This window comes from Lolium perenne, chromosome 5 (genome assembly GCF_019359855.2).
Source record: "Lolium perenne isolate Kyuss_39 chromosome 5, Kyuss_2.0, whole genome shotgun sequence".
NCBI lineage: Eukaryota > Viridiplantae > Streptophyta > Magnoliopsida > Poales > Poaceae > Lolium > Lolium perenne.
Genome location: NC_067248.2, coordinates 126,400,281 through 126,408,516, shown reverse-complemented (window position 1 = coordinate 126,408,516; position 8,236 = coordinate 126,400,281). Strand labels below are relative to the sequence as shown.

Below are 8,236 nucleotides of genomic sequence, written 5' to 3'. Positions count from 1 at the left end.
CTTTTCCGTGTTTGGTCTTCTGTTCTCTTATCCAATCTTCAGCCCTGGAAGGGTGTTTCTTCACATTCCCGTTGCAAGGTAAGAGATGGATTTATTGTCTGCTTTGTGTTCAGCTCATGCACTTATTTCTTTTGTTTTCTTTTACATGCACTCATTTGTTAATTTGAATCTGTCTGGTGGCTTATGCATAGGTTTAGGTTGGTCAATCTAATGTGTCTATCTGCACTCTCCAGCCTTCAAATTCGACCAGCATTCATGGCTGACTGAAGATATGATGGTGCACGAAACCTAGAAAAGTAGTAATGCAAGCAATGTTGGTGAAAGATTTCGTACCTGAAGGATCTCAGAGGAATGTTGTTGTGCGTGTTTCCTAGATCTGGGAGACCATTGATCAACAATAAAATGTCTATGAACTGGAGTTCATTGTCGTTGACCAACTACTACCTTCTGAACATTGAGATACTCGATCCCTCCATCATTACCTACACAAGAGGTCTAAGCAGTTAGCCTGGCCTTATCATCTAATTAATTATCAATACTTACTCATCCTTTAGATAGGGAAAGCTATAATAGTATATATCATCTGAGCGCATTTAATTATCTATTAGTGTTTGATCTACTCTCAACTGGCTTTACTTTTCAATATATTAGAGCTAACTTAATATTTACATCCTTGATTTCGGCATCAATGCTTGCTAACTGAATATTTACATCCTTAAATTCGCCACCATCTCCTGCACACAAAATTCATGCATTTAGCTTGGAATGTATGCTCTCAATTTTTTTTTACGCAGCACAACTAGCAGTAAGTTTCAGCCTATGGTGCCACTAATTATCCGAAGATATGATGGTCGTTTATACATGATCTGCCCGGCCCAAATGCAAGATAGCAGATCACCCGTAATATATCAGAATTAACCAGAACATAAAAATCACCCAGGTTCTACCGGAACTTGAAAACTTTCCTCTGTATGTGATGATGCCCTGCCATGCAGAGGAACAAAATTTCTCCTGTCAGATTTTCAGCAAGGCCTGTGCACTAATTGCGTACTGTATTGTCTGTTGTCATGTTCTTTCAGTTCTTTCTTTTACTGTATGTTTCAGATATTGTTGGAGTGGTAACGAGATTAACTGATCTTATCCCATGAAAGACAAATCAGGAACCAAAAAAAAGGTATACCTCCTCATCGATAGTATATTGCAAACCAAATTACATTGTTGCACCCATCAACAAATCTGTCCATCACTTGGAGTGCAAACAACATGAGAAAGAAGACCTGCCAAGGAATTTCTTGCAGATAAACAATAAGGCTAGCTTTACTAGGTTGATCGTCTAACATGCTTATCCGTTGCACACTTCATATACCATTGTAGAAAACCGTAGTTTTGGCAGCCTATTCTTATTACAGCCGCTGCCATGTCTGCACACGCAACACATGACCAGAACAAGGAAAGTAGGCAGCTAGGCTACAGACCTGCCTTCTTATCAGACAACCAGTTTGTCAAATTTTGGCATCAAGACCCCGATGTATCTTATGTAGTGCTCCTTAAAGTGGACACATACAAGTGGCGCAAACTTCGCCATGCCCATTTAGAGACTCTGCAGCCTGACAAGAAATTGGGTCCCTTCTGAATTTATCTTGCCATAATACCACGCTCTCCTACACGGTTTACTGCTAACTATTTCACTTGATATAAACAAAGCATTGCAAAGTAAACTTACCTTGCAGATGCAATAGCGAGTAGTAACGGTCCAACACAAGCTCATGTGCGGCATTCCTGTTCTGACCACCAGCCCGCTCATCACCAGCTCGCTCACGAGACTCCTCTTCCTGAATCTAGCGGAGCCCCATCGTCTTTAGCGCCTGTGCGTCCAGGCCCGAATCTTAGCCAGCCTTCTCCTCCGCCCAGATTTCTACTATGTGCACCAGATCCATGCTCGCATCTGCCATTGCCACCCTCCAAATCTCATCCCACCGCTGTTGCCCTCCCCTTTATAGCTCGATTCAGAGGATCAAATGAAGTACTAGGTCAGGGTTGGCATGATAAAGACAACAATCTGAGAAAAATGGTACAAAACGGCCAATTGCTAACAACAGTGAACACATATAAAATTGGTGTTACACACTCCATAATTTCGATTCCAAGTTCTATCACATATTTTTCTTCACAGTAGGCATATGCAGGGGAGAATAACATACCCGTTAGTTGCAGCTCAGCCCACACTTGATCGAGGACACGGCCACCCGCCAGAAAAGCCACCGAAGAAGATCCGCAGAACCAGCTGTACCAAGAACCTTTCCCCAGCCAACTCCAACGACACCCGCGGACCGACAAACTTAGGTACTATCCTCCACAGACAGCCTCCAAGAAAGATGAAATTCAAGACCGCTCCACGCTCACACTATCCTTCCCCTTCCGGCGGCAGAACCAGACGGCCAGGCCAACCGCATCCGCAGCGCCACACACATCATCGCTGCGGACACTAGCCGCATCACCAAGCTAGCAGCACCGGACGCTATCATCGACATCTCATTGGACAAAGAGGAGGGCGACCCACCCTGCTGAAGATCTCCACCTCCGCAGCCTCACACAGAGCATGCTTAATTTTGGTAAATAGATGTGCCGCTGCTCTCGATCTGCAGCTGTGCGCAGCCGACCTGCAGAACAAATTGCTAGCAGCCAGGTGTGATCCCCTTTTGTCTACAAGCAAGATGTCTGAATGGTGGTGTTTTGGCACATGGGAATATATGCTTACTTTATTTTATAATACATGTTACACATATTTTAAAATTATAAAAATTGAAACGAAAAAATTGCATTTAAACCTTCACATGTTACGCGCTCACAAAATCGTTTCATAAAAAATCAACGTGTCATATGACGTATGTAAAAAAGATAAAGTTCAATGTTAAAAATTAAGCTTTTTAGAAGATAGTTTTTCTCATTTTTACATAGACTAAACAAAAATATTTGTTCATCGCGAAACTTGATGAATGCAAATATGCAAAATAAGGTGTTGCCACCCGGTGGCACTACCCCCCTCCCGATGCCGTCAGTTCACGCTTTGCGATTCGTGCCACCGGGTGGAGATGGAATCAAGCGCATGCACTGATCAGGGCCAGTCCTGCAAATCACCTGCAGTGCACAGCGGGGCGCATGCTGAATTTAGCTAGATTCTGTAAAGTGGCTGTGGTCCAACTAGTCAAAGGTGGAGAAGCATACACGCAGCAGTACTAGAATCGCAGTGTGTGGTTGGCTCATCAGACAGTGGACAGAAATCTGCATATATATACATAGGAGTTGATGCAATAAAGAAATCCCAGGTGCAATACTTGCACCTGTTGCAGCTTCCCATGTATGCGTGAGTAGTACTAGCTGACTTGATATGTACACACCTGTTGCAAACTTGCAATCCATCAGCTTCTTGTGTGCCCGTATGTACGTATGAATAGTACTAGCGGCATTGTAAGGATCGACCAGGTACAGGGCATCATCACGTACGGCGCATTATTTATCATATACTCCGAAAGGGAACGAACAGCGCAGACAAGCATACATCAAGCGCTCAGTAGCATAGCGCCGAATGCATGCAGAGCATCGGTACGGGCGCGCCATGGAATTAAATTTTTCGGCGCAGTTTGCCACATGCATGAGCTGACATAAGCTTGTTACATCGCTGCAACGTGCTGCACTTCCTGACTTTGCATGCGTGTAATTAGGGTACAAGATAGTTTACACAACGAGACGTGCAAATCTCGGTAGCTCAAAACGAATCTCAAAACAGTCATCCGACGGCAGCCATAGGGGGGGCAGTGCCACCCGGTGGCAACAAATCCACTCTCAATATGCAAATATATTTAGAGATGTACATGTAGAACTTTTTGTCGAAATTTTTCAACATTTCAAAATATTTTTTTTTTGGTAGAGGGAGCATATGCACCCGAAAGCCGAATTAAATTGAAAGAGTATATATTTATATCGCAGAGTTATCAATTACAACCAGCCTATGCAACAATATATTGCCCTAATACCATTACGGATGCATAAATAAAAAAAAAAAGTCTCGCTACAATGATCTATATCTTGAAACAGCAGCATTAACACCACTAAAACAATACTAGAAGTCCAGCTTCTTCATAAGCGATGCCAAGAAGGAAATAGTGCACAACCGATGTCCTCACCTGATCATAGATCTTAGATTTCTCACCTTGAAAAAAATCCTTGCTCTCGAAAACAATGCCTTGAATAAATATATTGCCAGACAAACCAATTAAGATGAGACTTTAGATTTTCACCCTGAAAGATAAAAGTGTGAACTTCTCCTGCTCAGTCGTCCCCACATATGCCCTGTAAATATTAATGTCATACACTGAATGTAGTTTGTCGTGCGAGACCAGGTCCCTCTGTAACAAGCACCGCTAATAGTGCATACACGATTAATATTCTGTTCACCCTGTACCGTTAATTCAGACTTAATAAGATTTTCTACAAACAAGAGGACACGGGCGCGGCGTGCGCCGCGCCAATGCCTCCTAGTCCCTCCTTAACGGGTGATGTTAGTGTTTTGACAATGCTAATTTCTACAAGACGCATCTCGTCATCCGTACTTCTGCTGGTTGTACTAAAGAGTACATGTACATAGAGTCTTGCTATATGTACGATAAATTTCGTCCGATTCCCGTACGATCGAACTTACACACGCGGGGCAACTAGCGGTTTGGCTTTGGGCGCACTACTACTTTTGGGATGGGAATAAAATATCGGAGATCTCCGAGAGGAAGACCAGAACTCGTTGGCGGCTAGATCAAGGAGGCTGACATCAAGGAGAGCGGCAACTTCTTGCAAGAAGAGCACTATGGCCAACCAACTTTATTCAGCCTTGGCCAGCAATCCCCACGCCACTAGCCGGCACCATGCAAGTCCGGCCACCCCAAACTCCCGCACCCGACAAAAATAGGTTATGATGCTGGCAGAGAAGACGGAGGCGATAGGCGCTCACGCTAGGACAATGGACTCTCCTCTCATGGAAATGACATGGAGTAGAGACAGCGGGGATTCACCCGATGCGACCTAGGGTTCGTCACTATATCAGTGAAACACCGCATCCAGATCACCACCAACTTCACGCCTTCGCCCACATCACAGCCAGGGAATACCTCTGCCACCACAACAATGTAGGGACACTGCCCTGATCGCCGCGCATCAACGAGCCACCCTTCGTCGCCCCAGCAGCTCCAAAATTCGTCTCCGTCGCCCACCATCCCTAGACCTCCTTCGGCCCGCCACCGCCGCGGTGAGGGGTGGAGACAACGGCGATGAGGTGAGCCCGAGATGGGAGAGGTTTCTACTGGCGCGCATGTCAACCCCGGTGTCGCCATGTGGTGCGATACGGCGGGGTGGGGGGTCTCCGGACGGTGTCTACCCACATATATGCGTGTCATCTTGGTTTGTCTCCCTGTGAGACCGTGGCGACCCTTGTCTGAAACCTCTGGATCCATGCCATCCTACCCTTCAAATTAGGTTTTCTTTAGCAGAACCCCTCAAATTAAGTATGGACAACTACTGGGAGGCATGTTCAGTACGTGCATGGGCTTTACTTGTGGATCGGGCTTATTCGTCGACCGGGACTAATTTGTACTAAGACGAATCAACTATTTGTTTTCGGAAACAAAATTGATGCAACTGGTATGGTATAGTAGAATTCCAAATGAACAACATGCCTGGAGTTTACCGGAGTGGATGGGTTTTAGTCGCGCGCAACCATGTTTTTTCTGATCGTTTGGTTTCAGAGGGAGCGTTGCGAAGCTCTGCGGCATGTTGCCGTCGTGGGACATGTCTTAGTTCCACGATGAAGTCAGATGCGGAGAATGGCAGGGAAGCCAGGAACTGAGGACTAGCAATGGAGGTTTGTCTACCGGTTGGTGACGAGATTCTGGCTTGGTGATTTGTAACTTGGAGCAGCAGCATTGGAAAGTGGGGGCGACATCACAAGAGGAATTCAATGTCTAAACTTGCAGGGTGAAAACCCAAGATCTGGCCTTAATTGGTTATGCCTGGTAATGGCCTTGTTGAAGGCATTGTTTTGTGAGTGCGGACTTTCTCCGGGGTGAAAACCTATGATCGTTGATCAGGGTGATGTCGGCGCTTGTGCACTGTTCCCTTTTTTAGAGGCGTATCTTTTAGAGATGATGGATTTCTGGTGTTGTTTGGTCCGCTGTTACAAGAAATATGTCACTCTAGCGGGCTTTTTCTTTTATGTAATTCTTTTTATTAACTGTGTGCATCCGTATTGCCAATAGGACACTGCGTTGTTGCAGAAGCTAGGTGTAATTGGTATCTTCACAATATTAATATATTCTCTTTATCGAGAAAAATAGAGGCACATTCGAGTCCAGCACCCATACCGAGTGGGGTTTGTGGACTCGCTCCATAAATATTGAAGAAACAGCTAGCTTGCCACCGCTTGCATCTGTGTACCCAACTCCCCAATCAGCCAGCGATCGCCGGATCATCCCATCAGCTCCGGTGTGCGAAGCCTTGGTCGGGAAGACCGTCAGCATACGAGTGATGGAACCGGCTGGCAATCGGGCGATCGCTGGCTGATTGGGGAGTTGGGTACATTCGACGCCTACCGCGAGGAGGACCATTCGACGCCTACCCATTTCTCAGCGTGTACCGGCCTTCGGAAGACATCGCGTACCTTCGGCATACGGAGTGTTATATTGTGATCCAAAGTCATATACTAAAGGGAGGCTAACTTCTGATGAGCAGAGCGAGGCCCGTCACCGGTAGGCTTGGGCCGGATCGTTGCCATCACCTATATATACATCTTGTAAGCCGCCGGCTAGGGTTTATCAGATTATAAGATAACCCACGGTGTTTGTAAACACTGCCCGATATAGTGAAGTATTTGCTGGCTGGGGCCCGTGGTTTTCCCCTTCTGTGTTAGAAGGGGTTTTCCACGTTAAATCTTATGTCCCTTGTGTCTGTTCTTGTTTCGTTCTTTGTTATTTTCCTGTCGCTTTTATAACAAGTGGTATCAGAGCCCGTGTTTCAATCTAGGGTTTGCGACGTGTCATCCTTGAAGTTCGATCTACCGCAGCTGGATTATACCACGAGATTTTCTCTGTGGCAAGTGAAGATGAGGGCGATCCTTACCCAATCTTCTGATCTGGATGAAGCTCTTGATGGATTTGGCAAGAAAGATTCCAAGATCTGGACCGACGACGAAAAGACGAAAGACCGTAAGGCTTTTTCTTTAATTCAACGTCATCTATCCAACAATATCTTGCAGGAAGTGTTGTCTGAGAAATCTGCAGCGGCGCTATGGTTAAAATTGGAATCGATCTGCATCACTACAAGAAATGTGCCATAATATGACGTTTTTTTTATGACTGGAAATCAAAATGTCATAGCTTTATGACGTTCCTAGCTTTGACCGTCCTTGGCCACTCCGGGGGGGGGGGGGCAAAACCCTAGAAAATCGTGACGTTATTGGGCAAAAACGTCATTGGCAATTTAGGTCAAAACGTCATTAGCAAAATTAAGTGGCCTACGATGTTTTTCCACTGCTGATTGCGACAAATCAACAACGTCATTAGCATGCCAAAAAAAATTAGCCAATGAGAAGACAGGAAACAACCTACCAAGGATCATTGTACATCTAGTTTACTGCAGTCCATATATGATTAGCTGCTACAGATCTTTCTTGCTGCAACTAGTACATAATATGATTACCTGCTGCGGATCTTGCTTGGTACAGATCTTTACCAAGGCATGCCCTTTTATATTTCGTCGATGAACATTTATATTGCCCTTTTATCCTGTGTTGATGAAACTTCTCCCAAACAAAGTTTGGGAGCCCTGTTTATCTGTACATGCCTACAGCTTTTTCTGTGTACATGTCTATTGTTGTATTAAGGGATATGTCTAATGATTATAACCTGTTATCTTCTTAGGTAATACTATCAAGGTCTGACCTACTTCAAGGAGCAAGGTGAACCAGGTGATTGTTGATCCACATGAACCTATGTTGCTTGGTTCTTTAATTGCATCCATATGTTGTATCTGCTGTCACTAATTGTTATTCTTTTCGTGCCAGCACATATCCAACCCATCAACATCAGGCATGGCAAAGACTGGGAAGAAGCAGCTGGCTGGTATGCGGCTTCATCCTAACATCATTGTGTCTAATTGATGCTTTTAATCGGGTGCTAGGGTTTTTTGGCTCTGT

At 45.0% G+C, this 8,236-nt stretch overlaps 1 long non-coding RNA gene across 1 annotated transcript; it reads right to left on the bottom strand.

Annotated features, from left to right (window-relative positions):
* Window positions 1-499: 499 nt before the first annotated feature.
* Window positions 500-2,649, bottom strand: LOC127299850 (uncharacterized). The gene is made up of 3 exons (XR_007850738.2): window positions 2,202-2,649; window positions 1,724-1,992; window positions 500-1,607 (listed from the first exon to the last, which is right to left on the bottom strand). It is a non-coding gene; the product is annotated as an uncharacterized lncRNA (long non-coding RNA).
* Window positions 2,650-8,236: the final 5,587 nt, after the last annotated feature.